We start from the raw sequence: 26048 nt of genomic DNA, 5'->3' as shown, positions 1-26048 counted from the left end.
GGTGAGCAATGACAGATATATGGAGAGGAGGAATGACAGAGAAATGAAGGTTGCAATGATAGAGATATATAGGGGGCAATTACAGATATATAAATAGAGGGCAATGACTGATATATTTGGAGAGTGGACAATGGCCGAGATACTGTATGTAGGGGGGGCAATGACAGAGATATGGAAGGGGGTAATGACAGAGATATGTAGGTGAGCAATGATAGAGATATGTAGGTGAGCAATGACAGATATATGTAGGGGGGCAATGACAGAGATATGAAGGGGTAATGACAGTGATATGGATGGAGGCAATGACAGAGATATGGATAAGGGTCATGACAGAGATATGGAGTGGGGTAATGAAAGAGATATGGAGAGGTGTAATGACAGAGATATGGAGGGGGCAATTACAGAGATATGGAGAGGGGCAATGACAGAGATATGGAGGGGGGCAATGACAGAGATATGAAGAGAAGGCAATGACAGTGATATGGAGGCGGCAATGATAGAGATATGGATGGGGGCAATGACAGAGATATGGAGGGGTGCAATGACAGAGATATAGAGGGGGTAATGACAGAGATATGGATGGGGTAATGACAGAGATATGGCTGGGGTGCAATGACAGAGATATGGAGGAATAATGACAGAGATATGTAGGGGGCAATGATAAAGATACAGAGGGGTAATGACATATATATTGAGAGGGGTCAATGACAGATACAGTACATGAAGAGAGGGCAATGACAGATATATGGAGGTATAATGACAGAGATATGTAGGGGGCAATGATAGATATATAAGGAGAGGGCAATGACAGAGATATGGAGGTGGCAATGATAAAGATACAGGTGGGTAATGACATATACAGTCAGGTGCATAAATATTGGGACATTGACAGAATTTTCATATTTTGGCCTCTATTCAACACCACAATGGCTTTGAAATGAAACAAACAAGATGTGCTTTAACTACAGACTTTCAGATTTAATTTTAGGGTAATTACACCCAAATCAGGTGAACGGTGTAGGAATTACAACGGTTTCTATATGTGCCTCCCACTTTTTAAGGGGCCAAAAGTAATGGGACAAACTAAACAATCCTAAATCTAACTTTCACTTTTTAATACTTTCTTGCAAATCCTTTGCAGGCAATTACAGCCTGAAGTCTGGAACGCATAGACATCACCAGACGCTGGGTTTCATCCCTGGCGATGCTCTGCCAGGCCTCCACTGCAAATGTCTTCAGTTCCTGCTTGTTCTTGGGGCATTTTCCCTTCAGTTTTGTCTTCATCAAGTGGAATGCATGCTCAATCGAATTCAGGTCAGGGGATTGACTTGGCCATTGCATAAGATTCCACTTTTTAGCCTTAAAAAACTCTTTGGTTATTTTTGCAGTATGCTTCGGGCCATTGTCCATCTGCACTGTGAAGCGCCGTCCAATGAGTTCTGAAGCATTTGACTGAATATGAGCATATAATATTGCCCGAAACACTTCAGAATTCATTCTGCTGCTCTTGTCAGCAGTCACATCATCAATAAATATAAGGGAACCAGTTCTATTGGCAGCCATACATGCCCACGCCATGACACTACCACCACCATGCTTCACTGATGAGGTGGTATGTTTTGTATCATGAGCAGTTCCTTTCCTTCTCCATACTCTTCTCTTCCCATCACTCTGGTACAAGTTGATCTTTGTCTCATCTGTCCATAGGATGTTGTTCCAGAACTGTAATGGCTTTTTTAGATGTTGTTTGGCAAACTCTAATCTGGTCTTCCTGTTTTTGTGGCTCATACATCTTGTGGTAAACCCTCTATATTCACTTTTGTGAAGTCTTCTCTTGATTGTTGACTTTGACACATATACACCTACCTCCTGGAGAGTGTTCATGATTTGGCCAACTGTTGTGAAGGGGTTTTTCTTCACCAGGGAAATAATTCTTCTGTCATCCACCACAGTTGTTTTCCATGGTCTTCTGGGTCTTTTGGTGTTGCTGAGCTCTCCGGTGCGTTCTTTCTTTTTAAGAATGTTCCAAACAGTTGATTTGGCCACACCTAATGTTTTTGCTATCTCTCTGATGGGTTTGTTTTGATTTTTCAGCCTAATGATGGCTTGCTTCACTGATAGTGACAGCACTTTTGGATCTCATATTGAGAGTCAACAGCAACTGATTCCAAATGCAAATGTCATACCTAGAATCAACTCCAGACCTTTTACCTGCTTAATTGATAATGAAATAACGAGGGAATAGCCCACACCTGTCCATGAAATAGCTTTTGAGTTGATAGTCCCATTACTTTTGGCCCCTTAAAAAGTGGGAGGCACATATAGAAACCGTTGTAATTGCTACACCGTTCACCTGATTTGGATGTAATTACCCTCAAATTAAATCTGAAAGTCTGCAGTTAAATCACATCTTGTTTGTTTCATTTCAAAGCCATTGTGGTGGTGAATAGAGGCCAAAATATGAAAATTCTGTCAATGTCCCAATATTTATGCACCTGACTGTATATTGACAGGGGTCAATGACAGATACAGTATATGAAGAGAGGGCAATGACAGAGAAATTAAGGGTGCAATGACAGAGATATGTAGGGAAGTAATGACAGATATATGAAGAGGAGGCAATGATAGTTATATGGAGGAACAATGACAGATATGTAGAGGGAAATGAAAGATATATAAAGAGAGGGCAATGAGAGATATATGGAGACAGAGCAATGGCAGAAATACTGTATGGAGGCGGCAATTACAGATATATGGAGGAATGACAGCTATATGAAGAGGGGGCAATGAGAGAGCTATGGAGGGTGTAGTGAGAGATGTGGAGAGGCAATAACAGAGATGTGAAGGGAGTGCCAATGACAGAGATATGGAGAGGCGGTGACAGAGATTTGGAAAGGTAGTGACAGAGATTTGGAGGGGCAATGACAGATATATGCAGGGGCAATGACAGAGATATGGAGAAGCAATGACAGGTATATGGAGGGGGCAGTGACAGAGATATGGAGGGTCAATTACAGATATATGGAGAGGGGGCAATGACAGAGATATGGAGGGGCAATTACAGATATATGGAGAGGGGGCAATGACAGATATGGAGGGAGCAATGTCAGATACATAAAGAGAGGGGGCAATGACAGAGATATGGACGAGGTAATGACAGAGATATGGAGAAGGCAATGACAGAGATATGGAGGGGTAATGACAGAGATATGGAAGGGGGTAATGACTGAGATATGGAAGGGGGCAATGACAGAGATTTGGAGAGGGGGCAATGACAGAGATATGGAAGGGGGCAATGACAGAGATATGGAAGGGGGCAATGACAGATATATGGAAGGGGGTAATGACAGAGATATGGAGAGGGGGCAATGACAGATATGGAAGGGGGCAATGACAGAGATATGGAAGGGGGCAATGGCAGAGATATGGAAGGGGGTAATGACAGATATGGAGAGGGGGCAATGACAGAGATATGGAGAGGGGGCAGTGACAGAGATATGGAAGGGCAATGACAGATATATGGAGAGGGGGCAGTGACAGAGAAATGAAGGGTGCAATGACAGAGATATGGAGAGGCAATGACAGAGATATGGAGAAGGCAATGACAGAGATATGGAGGGGTAATGACAGAGATATGGAGGGGTAATGACAGAGATATGGAGATGGCAATGACAGATAAATGTAGGGGCAATTGCAGATATATGGAGAGGGGACAATGACAGATATTTGAATAAAAATAGTGAAAAGGCCCGCGTGTCACAAAGGCAGCTATAGGTGTCAGGGGGTAATCCCTATATACCCCAAAACAAGCATGTGAATAACAAAAGGAATAGTCACCCCAGCACACAGGAATACAGTCAGCAGAAATACAATGTAGGAAATAATAAAAGTGAGTCCTGCGTGGATGGTTATCCACTATGTGAATGTCCGGAAAAAAAAAAACAGCAAAGATAGTGGACTGTCTAAACTTCAGTTGTAATTTACCACAGTTTTTAAAGGAAGGAGTGTTTCTTTGAAATATTCAGAACCATAAGTTCACTGAGATCTTCAAACTCCACAACACATCTGTTCATAAAAAAGAGAGAAAAGGACCACCATAGTGCATTATCATTTAATATGAATGATTAAAATGAATCAAAATAAAAACAATTCCACCATGCTAGATATATAAGGAAAGGGCAATGACAGAGATATGGAGGGGGCAAAGATAAAGATACAGAGGGGTAATGACATATATATGGAGAGGGGTCAATGACAGATATAGTATATGAAGAGAGGGCAATGACAGATACATTAAGGGTGCAATGACAGAGATATGTAGGGAAGTAATGACAGATATATGAAGAGGAGGCAATGATAAATATATGGAGGAACAATGACAGAGATATGTAGGGGGCAATGACAGATATATGGGTAGGGAGAAATGGCAGAAATACTGTATGGAGGTGGCAAATACAGATATATGGAGGGGCCAATGACAGCTATATGAAGAGGGGGCAATGATAGAGCTATGGAGGGTTTAGTGAGAGATGTGGAGAGGCAATAACAGAGATGTGAAGGGAGTGACAGAGATATGGAGAAGCAATGACAGATATATGGAGGGGGCAATGAAAGAGATATGGAGGGGGCAATGACATACACATGGGGAGGGGGCAATGACAGATATATGGAGGGGCAATGAGAGATATATGGAGAGGGGGCAATGAAAGAGATGGAGGGGTAATGACCGAGTTATGGAAGGGGGTAATGACAGGGATTTGGAGGGGTAATAACAGAGATATGGAGGAGGCAATGACAGATAAATGTAGGGGCAATTGCAGATATATGGAGAGGGGACTGACAGAGATATGAAGAAGCAATGACAGAGATATGGAGGGGCAGTGACAGAGATTTGGAAGGGCAGTGACAGAGATTTGTAGGGGCAATGACAGAGATATGGAGAAGCAATGACAGATATATGGAGAGGCAGTGACAGATATGGAGAGGCAGTGACAGAGATTTGGAGGGGCAATGACAGAGATATGGAGAGGCAGTGACAGAGATTTCGAGAGGCAGTGACAGAGATTTGGAGAGGCAGTGACAGAGATTTGGAGGGGTAATGACAGAGATATGGAGAGGCAGTGACAGAGATTTGGAGGGGCAATGACAGAGATATGGAGAAGCAATGACAGAGATTTGGAGGGGCAATGACAGAGATATGGAGAGGCAGTGACAGAGATTTGGAGGGGCAATGACAGAGACATGGAGAAGCAATGACAGATATATGGAGAGGCAGTGACAGAGATATGGAGAGGCAGTGACAGAGATTTGGAGGGGCAATGACAGAGATATGGAGAAGCAATGACAGATATATGTAGGGGGCAATGACAGAGATATGGAGGGGCAATGACATAGATATGGAGGGGGAGCTGTGACAGAGATAAGGAGGGGGAGCAATGACAGATATATGGAGATGGGGCAATGACAAAGATATGGAGGGGGGCAGTGACAGAGATATGGAGGGGCCAATGACAGCTATATGAAGAGGGGGCAATGAGAGAGCCTTGGTAGGTGTAGTGAGAGATGTGGAGAGGCAATAACAGAGATGTGAAAGGAGTTGCAATGACAGATTTATGGAAGGGCAGTGGAAGAGCTATAAGGGGATAGTGAGAGTAATTGACATGGCAATGAGTGATTTATGGAGGGGCAATGAGTAATTTGTGGAGGGGCAATGAGAGATATATGGAGGGACAATGGGAAAGCTATGGAGGGGGAAATGAGAGAGTTATGGAGGGAGGGGGCGATAAGAGAAATCTGTGCATACGAATGGTTTATGGTTGGTCAGCAGAAGAGGTGACTATGATATTTTATTATCTAAGAAGATAAATGTGCCTAAATAATCAAAAACTCTTTGTGTGTATTATCATTTATCTAACAAAGTATATTCAGCCTCAGTCCTCTTCTTTTTTACAAACATTATAACATACAGTATATTTTGTGGATGTCAAAGGTTATGCAAAGCGGCCAGGATAAGCCACTGTGTAATATTAATTTGACCCTGATTACTAAACTTCTTTATACTGTTTTTGTCTCAAGAAAAAAATTAAACGTTTGCTGTTTATATAGCACTGCCAATTCATTTCACATGTCAGTAGACTTGATTTTTAGCCGGCATATTGATACCAAATGCTGGGCATACATGTACAGATAAAATGACTATCAGACCACCAGGCATTTTATCTGTCTAACAACCTGATATCATTACCACATGAAGACAGTGAGATAAGTCACAGGGTATGTATGGGCTGCAATATCTGTGCTCCTCCCCAGGGGAGTAGACATTTCCTGTTCCTTATACATAGGCAGAGGGGCCCTAGATTGCACACCCTAAGCACAATGTGAGGTGCTACCTGCTGAGACTTAGAGTGTGCACCTGCATTTGTTTCGTTTTCTGCTTGCAGCACTACAGCCATGCTGAACCTAATAATAATACTGCTAAATTGCATCAAAGAGGTTCTTAGCATAATGATGGCCATAACTATGGGCCTGCCCACCGCATCCAGGTGACCTCCATCAGGCAGGTCCCTAACACTCCTATGGAACAAATACAGGGCATGGGACCCCCCAGGCCAACCCAGCAGAGCCGCCCCATGGCATCACACTAGTGTGAGATTTAAAGTGAAGGTTAAAGAATAATAAAGTGAATATGTGAATAATGTGAATAATATGTGAATATGTGAATAATATGTGAAGGAACAGGGGAAATGTCCATCAGTCGGCTGTGGCTGGGCATACACTACCCAATGTAGCCGACTATCACTTTAGTAAATATCGCATCGAACAGGCATGCTGGACGATTCGGCATGCCCGACTGATTGATATTTTCAGATTGGTCACCCACATACACTGTACAATTATCTGTCCGTTTTTCCAGATATTTGCCCTTCTGCTCCACGGGAGGTTTCTGTCCTCCCTGAGCTCGCCTTAGGACACCTGCGTTATGGTTTGACAGGTGTACCACCCCAGTCAAAATCCCCCCCTGCCACTGTCCCCGGAGCGGGTTGCCCAGCAAAAAGTTATCCTACATCTCTTCTAACCCTTAAGAACAGATCTAATACAGAACGTAATAGGAGCAACATACTGTATGCTTTTAGTCTGTGGATTCTAGGCCCTCCCAACATAGATGCACACAGGGCCACCATCAGGAGGGGACTGCCAGGACTGGACTCCCAGGACCAGACACTTAGCAGAAAAGGGGGGCCCCGCTTCTACCACCCACTCCCACTGCGCCCTCTCCCCATCGTTTCTGCCATTTTTTCTTTTACGGAGAGCAGCAGCACTACAGCTGTCTCAGTCAGTTTAGATTGAGCCGTTGAGCTGGCGGGCACTAGGACCTGACGCGGCAACATGCAGGCGCGGCAATGCCGTAGACTCAGCAGAGCAGAAGGCAGTGCTCTAAAGCTGGTAAGTTTGAACGTGCTGCCAGCAGGCTGGGCTGTGTCTGTGTGAGAGATGGGGGAGGTTCAACACACATCAGAGGGCTGGCTGGACACACATCAGGGGCTGGCTGGACACACATCAGGGGGCTGGCTGGACACACATCAGGGGGCTGGCTGGACACAAGTCAGGGGGCTGGCTGGACACAAGTCAGGGGGCTGGCTGGACACAAGTCAGGGGGCTGGCTGGACACACGTCAGGGGGCTGGCTGGACACACGTCAGAGGCCTGGCTGGACACATGTCAGGGGCCTAGCTGGACACACGTTTGGGGCCTGGCTGGACACACGTCTGGGGCCTGGCTGGACACACATTAGGGGGCCTGGCTGGACACACATTAGGGGGCTGGCTGGACACACATTAGGGGGGCTGGCTGGACACACATTAGGGGGGCTGGCTGAACACACATTAGGGGAGGGCTGGCTGGACACAGAAAAGGGCAGGCTTGATATTTTTAGGCCACATCTTTTTGTAGGAATAAGATAACCGTGGAAGGGTGGGTGGGGGCCCTACTGATTTTGTCAGTCCCAGGCCCCACAATTTCTGATAGCAGCCCTGGGTGCACACCTTCCACGAGAGATCTCAGAGACCAGTTGATATCTCAGTAACAGAGGACTCAGGAACGCTTCACTAGCAACTGAATCTTTTCGGAAACTGCCCGGGTGCTAGGAGGGTAAAAGGTAAGTATCAGTACCTCTCCAAATTCACATTCTATCCTAGATTGCCCTTATTGTATTTTTTATGTACACCTTGTGAGCTACATAAAAAGTCAGGATTTTACAACACATAATAATGTGTAATAGTGTGACTGTTTAATGCCTAGTGTTGCCAGCTGTTCTAAGTCTTAACTTACTATAGGATAAAGCCTGCTGAAATGCAGGCAGACATCTAAAAGTCCAAGATAAAGTGTAAAGTTACAAAGGTGTGAAAAATATATGTATCACCATTTGGCACTTATTTGGTACTGTTGGAAGAGGGAGAATGAGTAGGGACAGTTGTAGGGGGCGCAGAGGGCCTGATTCAGAGCCGGACGCTATTTGCGCTCGCTCGTTCAGAAAAAGGGGCCGGCTATTTAAATTGAGTGCTCGCTCTTTGAGGTCTGTTGACACCTCTATGTGTGAGCGAGCGAACGAAGCATGCGCTCGCTATTTTGTAAAGACGCCCCCTGGCCACTCGCATCCTACGTCATCTCCGCTATTTATTATATTAATCAAGTACATCGAAAGGCGTCTGAACTGCTCACAGTGCTTGTGGTTGGATTTTCCTACCGCAATCATGCGAACAGTTCAGACTAAGAGACAACCAAGTGACGTGGCCGATGATGCTGCTTTGTTAATTATGCACACCCTTAAAACGCCCGTTTTGACCGTTTGGCATGCCTGCGTTCGGATCTCCACTCCCCGTTTTCAAGCACCTTCCTCTGTTACCACCCACAAACGCCTCATCCTGTCACTCAAATTAGCAGGCACTCGCTATTTTGCGAGCGCTCGATTTCCAACCACAATGACTGGTTGGCGCATGCGCATTACGACCCATATGCATGCGCAGATGTGTGAACATCCCTCGGAGTGAACGAGCGGCCGCTTACGAGCGGCTCTGAATCGGGCCCAGAGTCTTTGTCATGGGTGAAAGAACTGATGCAGACATAACCAACTCATATGTATATATATATTTTTTCATAATAAATACATATTTTCATATATAGGGTGCCTATGTATTAATAATCGCGGAACTGCAGCGACTATTAAGGTTCCATATAATGGCGGATATTTTCATTACTAGTGAAAATATCCTCTCTATGAACCAAGGGAAACTTGAAGGGGCAGAAGCTGCGGTAACTGCTGTCCATTTCTTCCGCCGTCCGGAGGCTGTGGGAGAGAGTTTGGATAATCTCTCTCCTGCTCTTATGCCTCCATAGGCTTAAAGCAATTGACACTATCTAACTCCGAAAAGCTTTACTTTTTGGAGCTTGGTACATAGGGGTGAGATTGTAGTCCCCATTGATAATATTGAGGACTGCAGTGGTAATTAGCACTCTGCCAAAGGTTTCTCCTGCATTGTGCTATTAGTACATAGCAGGGACGGAGTGTGCCACCGGGACAGCGGGAAAGTTCCCACTGGGCCGGTCCCATCATCCCCCCTGCAGGACCGGTTCACATTACCTGCCGGGCTGGCTCACACTGCTCGCACCCGTGCTTCCGGAATTTGCGTTGCACTCTGCAAACCGGAACCTGCACCCTTCCTGCCCCGTCTCGCAGTACCATTGGCCGGCCAGCACAGCAGCTCCCCTGCACCCGTGGCATCAGCAGCAGCTCCTGGAGCTGGGGACTCAAAGTCAGAGAGAGACATGAGGTGGCAGCCCTGGTGCATCTGAAGCAGTTCACACATTACTCCCATAAACAGTACTGTGCCCTCATGCTGCACTGAGCATCACCCTCTCCTCACTACCTGTAGAGGCTGGGGACACCAAGGTATATATAATTAGCAGTAAACAATGGTGAGGAGGTGAGCTCTGTCTTCCTGCTGATATATATATATATATATATATAATATATATGCTCTGCCTCCATGCTGGGGTCTATTGTTAAGGAGTAAATGTATATATATATATATATATATATATATATATGTATATACATTCACTGTAGCTTTCTACCATTTATCTGTACAGTACTGAATGCATGAACTTATATGCATCTGTATAGTATCATATGCTGAATCTATATAATTTATAGAGCATGCATAAATCTATATAGCCATCTATATAGTATGCCTAAATCTATATCTAATCTATCTAACCAGATGGCAAATACTGTAGCTTGGGGTACATGGTGTCTGAAAATGTCTGTCTGAAATAATGGGAAATTTACGTATTATTTTATGAAGCTCATTTGTTCATTCAATATTTTACCTTATTTTATTTTTTTTCTGTTGTGGACCAATTTGTTTGTCTTTTCCTATCGAGGCCAATGTGCTTTGTTTTTTTTCTGTAGGGGCCAGTGTGTGTGTTTGTTTTTTCCTGTGAAGGCCATTGTGTTTTATTGTTTTCCTGTGAAGGCCATTGTGTTTTATTGTTTTCCTGTGAGGGCCAATGTGTTTTATTGTTTTCCTGTGAGGGCCAATGGACCTCATTCAGAGGCGCTTGCAAAATGCGAGCGCTCGCTCTGAATGAGGGCGGCCACATCTAAAAAATGATCCGGACTCCTGGCCGCTCGCTAGGCTGTGGGTTACCACCCACAGCTTTAACGAGTGGCCAGGATGATGGTCACGTTGATCAAGACCATCGCGACTATCGGGGTTTGCGACTAAACTCTTGTAGTAGGATCTCGTCTGCCGCAAGCCCCAGTGAGCTTCCGGCTCTAATAGAGCCGGAAGCTCACCACTGACCACATCACGAGTGATGTCAGTGGGGTCTCCCCTAAACGGCAGGCGTTCTGTCTGGAACGCCTCCATTTGTGAAGCAACCCCCCGCCATGCCTACAAAATGGGGCTAGCTGTCGATCAACATCGACAGCCGCCCCTTTTGCAGTGCGGCCACTGCGCATGTGCAGGGACCAACATCGACCCGCTTGCGAGCGCTGAAGCGCTTGTGAGCGGGTCTGAATGAGACCCAAAGTATTTTATGGCTTTCTTGTGCAATGTTTTACTTCTGGGTTGCACCGTGCATGCGGCCCGATGGTGTTCGTACAGGGCTGCAGCACAGTTACAGATGCATGCATAAAGAAGTGTATTAGAAATGTGTTGGGCATTCCTGGGTGGTTACAGGAGGTTGGCTAATCAGATGCAGATGTAGTGTAGTATACGTGTATTATTGAAGCGGCATGGTTATGTTGCTGAAAGTGATTGCGTATAAAGACACTGAATTGCTCACACTGTAGGCCATACTCAGACGGATGATCTGTAACTAGTATAGGGCTGGTGAAAGTTTCAACGGTGCGACCAAAGGTGGCATCTAAAGATGCACAAAGCATGGTTGCAGTGTCTTTAGACACTGACAGTGGGAGTCTCAGTCCTTGCGCATTCAGATGCACAGCTTTACACCAGGGAAGGCAATGTAGTGGTATTAGCACATACATACACAGTCACAGAAACAACTTCAGCACAAGACAGAAGAAAAGCGTGACTGCCTCAGAATCAGGCCCTATGAGGATCAATCCCGCCCCCTTAACAAACCACACCCCCTCAACAGACCCCCATCTCCATTAGGGCTGCGTCCAGAAATTCCCGGGTTGGTTTTCTACCCCAATCCGCTCCTGGTACATAGCAACAATTCATAAAATTATGCAGAAACTGCAGCTTCTACATAATTTTAATGAGAAAATAGCTTGATAAATATATTCTGTAGTGAAAGAGAAAGAAAAAGCCTCTTCCTCAATGGTTACAGAAGAATAAAAGACATTTACAGTATAAATTCATTGTGAAGTGGTATGGAATAATAAGTATAATATAATGTAGCATGTTACCGGATTGCATAGTACTGTAAAACATATTAGTACACATGCTTGCTATATTTTAGCATATGGTGTGTTTCATTTTCATTTACTGCCTTTGAGCTTTTTAAAAATACACCAAAAAAAGATCTATAAATAAATAACTGAAATAAAAATGTTACATAACATAGCATCAGTCATTACAATTACTTCCGGTCATGTCTTGTGGCCAATTTGCACGTATTTTAATTTTGGTAGCAAAACTTCTTTAACTGCCATTCAGTTCTGCTGTATCCACCAAGTATTACCAAGTCACTCCACTAGTTGCTGCAGTGACTGCTTTATCAGCAGCTGATAATGTATAATGCCATAACCACACACACTTTCCTGACCCACAGCTACATCACTTGATATTCTGCAACCTTATTATTCAACTGTCCCCACACCACTTAGATTGTAAGCTGATTTGAGGAGACGTCTTTACCTTCTGTTTCATGTCATTGTATGGAACATTAAGAAGAAAAAAATAGGCACGATCCGCTCAATATACAGTACTACATAATACAGTATGTTAGCAGTTTATAAATAAAAGATAATAATAATGTGTTCATTTGCAGTTAGACTGCTTTTCGTCCTCATTGCTCAACAGAACAGGACTTTCACTTTGCACAGCAATTTGTGAGGTAGAAGCACAGAAACCTTTAAGCATAACAATAGAAATAATAATTCTAACAATGTCATTCTTAGGGAAAAGCTGACTATATTATATCATGAACCTCACAGCATCTGCTTTCTCAATTGAGCTTTTTCCCAAAATTCTAAATAAGTATTTCCCAAATGAAAGAAATTATTATCTTCTGTTTAGAGAACATCCTCTCCAACTCTCAGCAGGCTTAAGACATAGAGGAGACAAGGTCACTGCTACATCTCGAACTCAAACGGGAAAGCATGCTGTGCCAGCCACCCAGGAGTTAAACCCAGAGCTGCTTTTTTGAAATAATTAATTAGGTTTCATTTTTCTGAGTGTGTGTGTTTGTGGTTGTGTGTGCATGTGCATACTTCAATTCAATACTCAATAGCAAGTATGGCCAGATTATTCTGTCCCTGTATTTCTTTTGAAGTAATACACAATATATTTGGTAGTTCAGAAATTCCAAATGTAATTATTTTCCCCTGCTCAGCAAGATATTTGAATATCATGCTGAGTAGAACATTTATCTCTAATGATTAATAGACTCTGAAAACATTCATATCTTTAAGTTCTGTAGCTCCCAGGAACACAGTGACAAATACGATGGGTCAAATATCTAATACTTGGTGGTGGTTGGACCTTTAGATTTTGAACGTAAGAAGTTGCTGGTCATCTTTGTAGACAACTAATTGAAATAAAATAATCACGCAGTAGCAATTTAAACTTAGACTTTGTAATGTAATAACAAAATTAAGAATCATACCTGTATACAATAACATTGAAAATGATTTATATATTCTGAGTATGAAGGATTAATAATAGTTTGCACTTATCACATCACAGCATGGATAATCTATGTATAAGAGATAAGGGAATGAGATAGTATAGATCATTTGTCTGGCCACTGTACTTTCCACAATGGAAACATGTCCATAACAGGTTCTGGACTATAGACAGACAGTAATTAGTTAGACAATGTCTAGATAGACACCAGATGTTAGACAGTTAATAGTTAGACAAGGATAAACGTTCGACACAGACAAAAGTCAGACACACTAAAGTTAGACATGTAAAAAGTTCGACAGGTACAAAAGATCGACAGGATCAAAAGTTCAACATGAAAAAGATCGACACAAAAATGGTCGACACATTTTTTGTTTATTTTTTAGAATTAGGGTTAGGCACTTACTGGAGGGTTAGGGTTAGGCACTTACCCCCATGGTTAGGGTTAGGCACTTACCCAGATGGTTAGGGTTAGGCACCAGGGGGGAGGGTTAGGGTTAGGCACCAAGGGGAGGGTTAGGGCAAAGATTAGGGCTAAAAAAAAAAAAAATCATCGTCGACCATTTTTGTGTCAACCATTTTCATGTCGAACTTTTGACCCTGTCGACCTTTTGTACCTGTCAAACTTTTTACATGTCTAACTTTAATGTGTCTGAATTTTGTTTGTGTCTAACTGTTTTTCCTGTCTAACTATTGACTGTAACATCTGGTGTCTATCTAGACATAGTCTAACTAATTACTGTCTATCTCTTATACCACACCCATTCATGACATTCACCCATCAGCCAAAACATTAAAACCACCGACAAGTGAAGTAAATAACATTTATCATCTCGTTACAATGTCAACTGTCAAGGGGTGAGATATATTAGTTAGCAAGAGAGCAATCAGTTCTTGAAGTTGATGTGTTGGAAGAAGGAAAAATGGGCAACTGTAAGGATCTGAGCCGCTTTAACAAGGGCCAAATTGGGATGGCTAGATGACTGGGTCAGGACATTTCCAAAATAGCAAATCTTGTGGGGTGATCCCAGTATGCTGTGGTTAGTATCTACCGATGCTAACCAGTCTAGTCTGATCCCACAGAAAAGCTACAGTGCATTGCAGCTTGCAGCCTATGCGGCTGCACAGGTGCAGACTGGTCTGAGTGCCCATGCTAACCTATGTCCACCATCAAAAACTCCTAAAATGGGCACCAGAGCATCAGAACTGGAACATTGAGTAATGTAAGAAGGTAGCCTGGTCTGATGTAACACATTTGCTTTTACATCCTGTGGACGGCTGGTTGCGTGTGCATTGTTTAACTTGGAAAGAGATGGCACCAGAATGCACTATGGGAAGAAGACAAGATGGTGGAGGCATGTGATGCTCTGGGAAATGCTCTCCTGGGAAACCTTGGGTCTTGGCATTCTTTTGGATGTTACTTTGACTCGTACCACCTACCTAAACATGGTGGCAGACTTAGTACAGTACACTTTTTCACGGCAACAATATTCCCTGATGGCAGTGACCTATTTCAGCAGGATAATGCGCCATGCCATACTGCAAAAAATGTTTAGGAATGTTTTGAGAAACATGAAAAAAATTCAAGGTGTTGACTTGGCCTTCAAATTCCCCAGATCTAAATATGTTTGAGCACCTGTGGGATGTGCTGGAAAAATAAGTCAGAGCCATGGAGGCCCCACCTTGCACCTTACAGGATTTAAAGGATCTGATGCTAACGTCTTGGTGCCACATACCACAGGACACCTTCAGAGGTCTTGTGGAGTCCATGTCTTGGCGAGTCAGTGTTGTTTTGCTGGCAGGAGGGAGACTCACACAATATTAGGCAGGTGATTTTAATGTAATAGCTGATGAATGTATGTGTCCATGCAACAGAGTCAATAGCCTTTTCCTGTCTCATGAACACTGTAATGTTTCTGTGGTTTTAAGGGATGGAATTCTGTCTTCTTCTGTAAAAATCAAAGACCATATGATAATATACACCAGTCTAAACAGAATTATGCAAGCACAGTCCCTGCTCAGTTTGGCAATGAGGTTCTTGGTGTCTTGGACACAATGAGACATATCCCATACAGTGGCAGATTTGACCTAAGGCCTGCAGGGCTGCACCCCTACCCCAGTAAAATACACCACCTCAGTGAGCTCAGTGGCTACACTGTGACTGGCCGTGGCTACCCATTGGAAGCACTACCTGCCAGTTACACATAGGAGGTGTTTTCTCACCCCGAGACTGCCAGTCCAGGCCGTGATTAGCACAGAGCAGTGGAAACCTTCCATCTGCCTTTCTGCTGGAGGAGGCTGAAGATAGCTGTGAAAAAAAAATATTTGGGAGGCCATAAGTAGATTGAAGGGTTTCAAAACCTGCAAAAAAAACCCTGCTTCATACAATTGTCCCACAGCCACTACTCCATAATGTCTCCATAGGCTCCCTCCAACAACAATATTTTGCGAAGGCCAGAATTTACGGAAATTTTTAGGTTGCTCTTTTTTTCTCAGCTGCAATGGATCAAGTAAAAAAAATAGTTTTTTCTATTTAATAAAGTGGTGAACATACTGTAGGTTTTTTATATTTATTTGAAAACAGTGTATGCATATTAATTTATTTACTGTTTTGGTATGCGAGCATACACATAGTGTGGCTGTTTTGTCCAAACACTCCCTAATATCAGGGAAAGAAGAAAGGAGGAAATCCTCAGGGCGCTACTATGTTACCACCTATATAGACACAAATTCACACAGTGCTCCAGTAGACATGAAGTTCAATAGTCAAATAAAGGGGAACCTTATTGTAGATCTATATCAATCTTGTACAGATTCTCCTTTTGTGAATGAAGTCTCTGTAACTCCCTAATATCAGGCACTGTGCTTGATTCAGTGGTAGATGCAGTGTCTATTTACAGTAGGTTGCAAGAGCCCAATGTTTTTAGTCTGTGCATGCAATGAGTTGCACTGTGTATGCGTTCTGGGGGATGAATTTGAGTGCAGAGAGACAATTTCAGTGGGCGTTCCAAGGTGGTAACAGTGGCTAGACATGGGTGAGTGTTTGAGCGTGTTGCAGCCAGTAAATGCTTCTTTTTGCGCAGTTGCACTGGCGGCCATATTCCGACGAACATTCTGAGCAACAATAGGGCTGCTCTAATTTCTGATAGTGTGACCAATGTGCGTCCAATGGTGAAGATGGCTCGACTTTTTAAGCAAAGTGGCAGATTTGAGTCACAGATGGTTTGCATCTCTTTATGAATACTATCAGCTGTGGCATTAGCAGAAAGAAGCAGCAGCACTATGTAAAAAAGCACAGTCACGGCAGCATTACGATCCATCTCTTAATCAGTCCATTGTCATTGTGCTTGTCAGTAGGATCAGGATCCTAGGATTTGGACCCAAAATTGCCGGGATTTGAATTTCGGGATTGGAGGTTCCAATCATGGGATTTCGGGATTGAGCGGCATTAGTGGTTTCTGCTAGGAAGCGCTGAGCACCTGAGCACTCGGCAAAGATGCTGCCCGGCTTCCAGCCATCTTCTAAGCGGAGGATGGAGGTGCTTTCACAAGCAGCAGTGAGCGATGGCCACATGGTGTGGCTGTCACTCTGATAGAAGTTCTGATGGCCCTGGAGTGGACTCCACTCAAGTCGGGAGTCTCGGCAGTCTGGATGGGAGGAGGAGGGAACCCTGCTGATGCCATGCCAGTTAGTCCAGTGCTGCTGCTACCACACTGCCCAGCCTAGCCCCACACAGTACCTGCATTTTCATTGACCAACTCAATTCCGGGGGATCCCAGGATTCCCGGGATTAAGCATTTTTTAATCCCGAATCCTGTGATTGAAAAAAACATCCTGGAATTGGTCTCCCTACTTGTCCTCAAAATTACCAATGCTGTCAGAATTCCGCATGAACATGCAGTGTCGGCTTGTGTTACTCAGTGACTTGCAAGCTATAGAGGCGCCCTTTGCATTCCAATTATCTCCACCATGGGAGGAGTTGAGGGCTGAGCAGTGCAGCAGTTGTACATGTACTGTATGAAATTCACTGTACTGGAAGTACTACTGTTTGGCATAATACGAACTGGGGGCAATTCTATATGGCTTAAAAGGAATTGCCATAACCACTGCGAAGCATAATATGATCAGAGTTATATCAGATAAGACAGTTGGGGTACTGATGGGGGATATGTTGCTATAGGGGAGGATTGGGTGGGACATGATATGGGGGGATTGGGGGACATGACGATGCATGAAACTAGGGTTAGAGTTAAATATGTTACTGAGTGTTACTAGACACCTCTCCCCCAGACAGTGCTACAGTAGATGCACCCTTTCTGATTTCCCTGGGTGAACAAGTATTTTGGCAATGTTTTTAAGAAACCCTGTTCATTTTACTGGGATCACTGGACTGGGAATCTTGTTAATTATACTGGCACCAGAGCCAGGGTGGCAGGGAAGAGCACCAGAATGTTCCGGCAAAAGAATGCTTCTCATATGGGTGTGGAAAAGCATTGGGGCTGTTTCTAATTAGGCTGCCAAGCACTGAGGTTGGTTCAGGATGTAAGGGGAGCAGGCTGCCCATGCTTGCTATAAGTTTTTATTACACTCTAGCTGAATTACCCAGAGTTACCCAGGTTTAAATCTTCAAGTTATTAAGTTTTATTGTGTGATGTCTTCCAAATCCATCCAGTGGAAGGTCTAGAACAGGCTCCCTGGGTCAAAGTTCACACTCCGCTTTGAGGTCCAACCAGGGCCCCAACCACTCTATTAGGCATCCCAGAACAATTGCCAACCCTCTGTGAAGTTTTAATCCAAATCCCTCCAGTGGAAGGCCCAGAACAGGCCCTCTGGTTCAAAGTTCTGCCCAGCATCCCAGGGTCAAAGTTCTGCCCAGCGTACACCAACGGGAGGTCCGAACGGGATCTCAACCCTCTAGGATGTCTTCTGGGATCCAATGTTACCACTCTGTGAAGTTTTTGTCCAAAGCCATAACAGGCTCCCCAGGTTAAAGTTCTGCCCAGCATACACCAATGGGAAGTCCGACCAGGACCCTAACCCACATAATACCTGACCAGGATTCAAATGGACCACCTGGCATTGGTTTCATCCCAATCGGTGCAGGGGTGTCCAAATGTATAACCGGACAGACAGACAAACAAACAGACCAATGAATTTTAAAAATAAGATTGCACTGTGTATGGGATGTCATATTGTCTCATTAAAAGCACAAGGTAAGAGCCAAGCTGCCAACTATGAGCTGGTATAGAATTCATGTATTTTTGCAGAGGGAGCATAGCACGGCAAGGAATGCCCCTGATAATATGGCTCCTCCACCCATTTATATCATTACAATCTTGTTCCTGCTATATGAAGCGCACCCCTCACCTTCATGCACGCCCCACGCCCCGCCTGTTCAAGATTCTGCTCCTCCACTAAGCTAAAGTATTATAAGTCTTCATGCACCAAAAATGCAGACATATAAACAATAGGTCCTGCAAATGAGAATAAAATATTTATCCAAAGGTCTTTAATTGAGTATATGGATGTTTTATTGCATACTAATGAAATGGACATTCTGGATGACTGTTATTTTGCTTATTTTGTCTTCCCACAAACAACAAGGATAAAGAAACTTTCTCTTTTACCAAAGGCATAGCATGAGATTTACAGAAAGCGCTGTATATTATTCTTGCTCAGTGTGCAAGCAGCACATGCTGTTTACAAAAATACAACTAGATTTAAGTTCAAAAGTGTCTCTGATCTGGAAAGCAGACATTTACACCTTTTACTTATAGATTTTGCACTACTGTTTGCTCATGAAGCAGTGTTGAAGAACATCTTTTCATGAAATTCCTAAGAAATATGAAAAATAATAACTACAGTACCTGCTTTGCTGATGATGACCAAATACAGCCTAAAAGCTTAAAAGAATCAGTAGACTGCAGTAATAGGCTGCAGAGAACATGCTGTGTTTTGTTCTGAATCTAAATAATGTAACAAACGGAAAGCTGATAAAGGTTTTTTAGACCTTAAAAGTCTAGCTAAAAGGCAATGAAAGGATAGCATCGCAGAAAAGCAACTATTAAAAGGAATACAGAAGTTTTTATAGAAGCATTAAATTAATATGTTTAACTATTTGACTCCTTAGGGAATTCCATTGACCTTTGGATGTACTATAAGCGCTGAATAAAGTGAGCATACAATATTGTAGATTTAAGTAAAGTCAACATAATGCTTCCATCTGTAGAATAATGATTTGCATTTTTGTTTACTGTCATTAAATGTTGACAACTGTAAGAGCTGGCTCTATATATGCATACTGTATGGTTATATATATATAATATATATATATATATTATATATATACACATACATACATGCACACACACACATATACCATTATATATATATATATATATATTCATATATATAGTACAGAGAAATCGCACACACCTCTAAGAGGAACTTGAATAAATAGTAGGTGCCAAGTTGAAGACAAATTTATATAATACCATCCATCCTCTATACTCTCGTATCAGTATGGAGTACAACCAGCACACAAATGTTAAATGCAAAAAAGTATTGTTTTTGTTACATCATGTTTAGATGAAAAAGAGGAACAAGCCATCCAATGAAACAATGCATAGCACAAATAACTTATCTGGAGTCAAAAAGAATTCAAGTGGAGCAACGCTCAAACACCCTTGACCTCCATATTTGAATGCAGTAAACAAAGCATGTCCCGCCGACAGCTGTTTCGTTATGTCCTTTTTCAAGGGACTGCTATATATATATATATATATATATATATATATTCTCAGGGAAAAAAATAGTATTCAATTAATTTTGACTGAGATTGCAAACACCTATGCCCAAGTATTGCTGATATTTGATTCACAAGGCATCTGTAGCTAAAGATGTACGTGGACCCACATATTTTGGTTTTGATTCAAAGGGGCATATTTACTAAAGTGAGAGTTTTGAGAAGTGGAGATGTTGCCCATAGCAACCAGTCAGATTCTACCTATTATCTTCTTGAAGATGCTACTTAAATGTTAAGTAGAGTCTGATTGGTTGCTATGGGCAACATCTCCATTTCTAAAAGCTCTCACTATAGTAAATATACCCCTAAATCTTCATCATGTATTGGTTTTTGGATTTCTTTACAAATTAAAAAAAAAGCTTAAATCATGTAATTTGGACATAGTATTATTAACATCAATAACATTTTCAGTAAATTTTGACCACCTCATAGCACCTAAAATCATGAGGGAGGGACATACAATCCAAAACACACGAGATACATTTTTTAACTCTATGGTTTTTTTATGAAGTGTCAGGTTATAAAACCCGACACTTCTATTCATGTTTATGTCTGATATTTAAAACGGCAGTGCTTATACTAGCTGTGTCTTGCTAGTAACACCACTGCCCTTTTAAATATTGTGCATAAACTCGAACAGAAGTGTCAGGTTTTATAACCCATCTCTTCATAAATAAATGCCCAAGTTCTGAACTTGGAGAGAAGACCTGAGTCAGGACTCAGTTCTACTCAGAGCCCCAAAGTAATATGAGCATTAACTCAGTTTGACTCAGAACCCCAAAGTGATCCATGCTGGGACTTGGTTCTACTCAGAACTCCAAAGTAATACGAGCAGGAACTCTGTTCGTTTTATAACCCCAAAGTGATCCAAGCCAGGACACAGTTCGACTCGGAACCCCAAAGTTTGGGTGAGTTTGGTTTTCAGCACAACCAAACCGCTCATTTCTATTTTTATTATGGTTATTTTATTACATCACACAGAGAAGGCACTGACCAGAATTATGTCTATAGTATAAAACTGTTAAAATTGAAACAGATTATTACAAATAAAATTGCTTTCATACAGTATGTCTATGATTTGCTAAGTCTCCTTTTTGTCAATGGAAAAATTACATTTCTTTACACCCATCATATATAAATAAATCACACTGTGATGTGCTGATTTCATCTGGGCTGATTTAAATACTGTATACATCAGCTAAACACAACAAATGTGTGAATTATTTTTTTCTAACTAACCTCTAGCACCAACAAGTGTTTTCAACCATGAGTAAAGTCACAGTCAGTAAACATTTAGTGAAGTTTTCACCTATTAATAATAAAACGGTAAAGTGTAATAAAAATTATTCCCAATATCCACAACACAAGGAAGTACTGTACCAAACACATTCTATAATGCACTGTAAGCTGTCCTGCTAGACTTTATCTTGCATATTCTTTTCTACTTTTACATCTGAAGAAATGTTGGTATAAACTAACAAAAAAACAGTAAACAATGTTGTCTGTCAGTAAAAATATTGTTGTTTGTCAGTAAAAATTATTTACAAGGCTTGGCAAACTAAAACACTCAAATAAAAAGTTATTTTCCAGCTAAATTACAAACTTGGCATTTGTTAAATATACTGTACAGTCACCACAACAGTAACCATCAGCACTGCCGCGTGAGCTTCTGTTACAGTGTATGGATTATACTTTACAGGTTCACCTGTTAACAGTTTTAAACTACAGCTTTTAATTAATGTAATGGACCACAGAAAGCCAAGTGGTGCTGTAATATTATTGGCCAAGAAAGCTGTTTTCATATCCTCCACCCTTGATGTGAAACAGCAGTTAGCAGTGGAAGTTATTTATTTATTTATACATACAAGTACTTACCTGGCAGGGAATGCTAATACTGATATTCAAAGCACAATTGAATATCACTTGTTCACTTCTTTGTTCACTTCCATTTAATAGGATTCCAATGAGATTAGGGAGGGACCACCAGAAAGAGTTAGAGAGGCTGAAATTAGACATCATTAAAATATTTTTTTTTTTCAAATTAAATTGATTGCAGACATTTCACTAACAAAAACAAAAACTATATATGTGAGTGCTTTATGCAAATATAGGCTATTACAGAATGGATCAAAAGATAACAATTCCAGTGGCTGGTGATTAACATCACTGTTTACTATTGAGGGCAACCAATTTAGGAATAACTGAAATGTTTTTATAACCTACAGACTGTTATTGCTGTATGTGCTGAGTTTAGAAAGGCCCTCTCTACAGATAGTAACATACTAATAGGAAAAGTATTAGGAAAGAAAAAAAAAATGATATAATAAAATAAATTGAAATACTCAACAGCATTTTTAAATATTTTTTGATGGCTTTCATACTATAACTAAGAAAGTAAATATTTATGCACGCATTGTGCATACTATAAACTACAATGGCAGCAATTAGGCAAAATGTTCAAACTTGAATTAGGAAATACATGGTTATCTGCTACAATCCACATAAATATATTCAACTAATTTACAAAGTGATATAATATACAATGTTAAAACTAGAGTTAAAATACAATAATGACAGTATCTGAAAAGAGTGTTAAAGTCATTTTGGCATAAAGGGTTAAAGTAATGGTTTTGTAGTTGGGATTTGTGTTGATTGAGAGTATCCTTTCATGAGCCTATTTATTTCTTAAAGCATTCTCTGAATGTATTGATTGATTCTATTATATGGGTCTTACATGTATCTCTAACTAAGATCTTCATTTAACCTTGAGGAAATAGGATAGAACATAGATAACAAATAAAGGATGAAAGTGCCATGATTGCCTGAAACATTAAAAAAAAAAAAAGAAGTCATGAAAAGAAAAGGGTTTTTACTAAAATGCGTGCAATTCTTGTTGAGATAGAAAACACTGCAGCCAAAATTTTCTGGGGAAAATAATAGTATATACTGTACAGTAGAATAGTGCAAAATGCAGTAACGAAATAACATCTTATTGAAACAATGTGGCACTTGTCTGTGACTATCGTAGTGCCTCCCTGTCTAGTACAGTACACCAAGCACCTATAATGTATTTAGATTATTCTATGTCTTAGTCATGAAGTAACTGTTGTATGGAAAAGCAGATCAAGAGTGAGTGGTTACAAAGAATTTGTAACTATGGAATGTAATAATTATCCCATGTGACATATAAATAAGCCGATGTGAAAAGCCCAAAGATGGATGTTTTACTATGTCCCCTTTGACCTTTAACATACCGCAGAACAATTAGTTTACTGCTGAATAAAAGGTCTTCTAGTTGGCACATCCACTAATAATGTTTCCCACTCTTGTTAGAGTGAGTGTGCAGTGGATCTATTATTTCCCCATTTGACGGCCACTATGTTACCCCCATCAGTTCCTAATAAATCAAAATAGATCCTTTTGCTTGTCATCAGCATAGGATAGTTGCTGTTCTTGCCAAGAACACATGGTGGGGAAAAAAATAAACTAGTATTTATTTGGGACTCAAGTGCATTATCTGTTCATCACCTAGGGAAACAGAGATGATCTGCAGGATTCTTAGCTAATATAGCTAGGGACATTCTCCTATTCACATACTTTGTGACTTCATATTTCATTATACTGAAAATGATACAAAATGACACAAGCAGAAAGAGTGAGTTCATTGAAGGTACTTTTGAGTTAATCAGTTACTCACAATTAAAAAGAAACATTACTTTGTTGATTTTTTTAAAGGTTCTGTATGGACCCAAAATAATGTATATGATTTTTTTTTTAACTTTAGAGATAGAGATTATTTTTATTTTTGAGTATATCTGATATAGTCTAGTTTTGGGACAACAAACTGGGAGAGGAAAAAGAAGGAGTAGGTAGGGGGAAGCTTCCAGGTGTAAAAAGGGAAAAACACATATCTATTTGGTAACACATATGGGGCGATTCAATTGTTTTTGCCAGCGGCTGGTAGGGCTGGATGTCCAACGGAGCAATACAATTGCTGCTCTATTAGGACGCGAACAGCCGCCGGTGCCGACATCTCTGCTTGCCCCCTCCCAAGGAGGAGAGCAGAAATGTGAGATAAGTCCTGGTTTTGGACCCAAACAGGAGTTTGGGCGATGTAACCTAGACTTTAGATGGATCTAAATGTTTTAAGGGGCTAAACCCAATCTAAATTGGCCATGAAGAGTGTGATAATTAATCAGCACCAAAAAATTGCATCATTGGGCCCTCTTTAATTAACACAATGTAAAAAACAATTCAATCACCCCCATAATGTCATAAGGAAGGGAAGACCGAAGGATACTAAATACAAAACACCAAAAATATTTACATAGTTACAAGTCCCTTCCCAGGGTTAAGCACTTGGAATAGTAGTCAGACCACAAATGCCACTTCACTAAGGATGAGAAGACTGGGGTAGAGTACTTCAAACCTATACTCTCCATATCATGACTCCTTTGGTTGTTAACAATGATATTAGATAAGGTGGCTAAAGTATGTGGCTCATAACATAATGTATTTACAGTGCGGTTCAAGATGGGAACTGTAATGATAGAGGAGGGCAATAAGTCATGTTTTTATATCCAGTATGTATTTAATGTGGTATGTCTCTTTGTAAAAGTTTGTTTAATATTAGATAAAGACTGATGAATTAAAAAAAAATAAAAAAGACATCCCTGCTCTGACAGAGTAGGAGCTGCTGCATTTCTTGCTGGTCATCAAATATATAAAACCATTAAATATAGATGCACATGACACAGGAATACATATTCCGCTCAAAATAACGTGTGAGTTTAAGATAAGTTTTGTGTGAATATAAGACACAGTAATATGCAATGGATTTAAAGGACTTTTTTTTATTTCTCTATTACGTAATTGGATGCCATGCACTTTATAGTAGAAATGAGCAGTTTGGTTATGTTCGGATATGAAAAACGTCATTTTATTGGCTATCCGGCTCCCACATGTTTACTATAGCCAATAAGATAAATCTGAACGTGCGCAAATTTGGTGAAAAGAACCAAGTAGAATTGAACAGCTGAACTCTAGTTTATAGCCATGTTTTAATTTCATTTCAATTAATATTTCAAGCAAATTGCAATTTCATTCTTAAAAGTTAATGGGTAACTTAAGAGCCAGGTTGTCTATTTTGTTTTATATGCAACAACAATACTTACTGTAAAGAAAAATGTATATTTGTTATTACTACTACTAGAGTGTGTGCTTTTAGTAGTTTGTTCCATAAAAAAACACTATGGATGACTTAGTTTATCAATTTTAGATTGTACTTTGGTTTGGTTTTTAGTTTTTACGCAAGCACCTGCAGTGAGCAGCCCAGCTGTCTGTTGTGGCAGTTGGGCTCGCTGAGAAGCACAGCCTGTATTCGGCTCCTCCATTGCTGGTTCTGCACTTTTGTTTGTTTGTTTATCTAAGTTGTTTTGTTTCTGCTTACTGAGCCTTTTAGGAAAATCCTGCTTTGAATGCTTTCTGTTTAGATGTTTTGATGCAATTTTGGGAGGAAAAACAGGAAAATTGTCAATTTATTGACTGGATGAGGATAGTAAATTTGCTTTCTGGCATGTGCAATTTAGACAATAAGGTCTTCATTTAGAGTTAGCAATTCATCCTGGTAAGGGGCACAAATGTGCACTAAGACAAACCACACTGCGATGCAAGGGGCAGAAAAAGCTATTTTATTTTGCATTCAGGGAAAATACTACCTACTTTCATGTATAGCAAACAAATACTGGGCACCTTTATTTTTAAAAGTAAATTTCCAGTTGAGCCAGGACATGCCTCCCATCATTTAATCTGTCTGCACATTTTGAATTTGCTCCCTCCCTGAAGAGCAATATGATTTTGACCAAG

General features: G+C 41.2%; 1 long non-coding RNA gene across 2 annotated transcripts in view; it reads right to left on the bottom strand.

The window, feature by feature from the left end:
• Positions 1 to 26048, bottom strand: part of LOC148538143 (uncharacterized) — a 124717-nt gene that overhangs the window by 42361 nt on the left and 56308 nt on the right. Inside the window, exons 4-5 of one of the 2 annotated variants that reach the window (XR_015872513.1) lie at positions 22059 to 22185; positions 3985 to 4065 (exon numbers count right to left, since the gene is read on the bottom strand). This is a non-coding gene — a long non-coding RNA (uncharacterized LOC148538143). The remainder of the gene's footprint in view (positions 1 to 3984; positions 4066 to 22058; positions 22186 to 26048) is intronic. The other variant, XR_015872514.1, reaches the window with a different exon arrangement.

This window comes from Taudactylus pleione, unplaced genomic scaffold, assembly GCF_031769625.1.
Source record: "Taudactylus pleione unplaced genomic scaffold, aTauple2 ptg000041l, whole genome shotgun sequence".
In the NCBI taxonomy this organism is placed as follows: domain Eukaryota; kingdom Metazoa; phylum Chordata; class Amphibia; order Anura; family Myobatrachidae; genus Taudactylus; species Taudactylus pleione.
The sequence above is the reverse complement of the archived record's forward strand: the minus strand, read 5'-3'. Positions and strand labels throughout refer to the sequence as shown.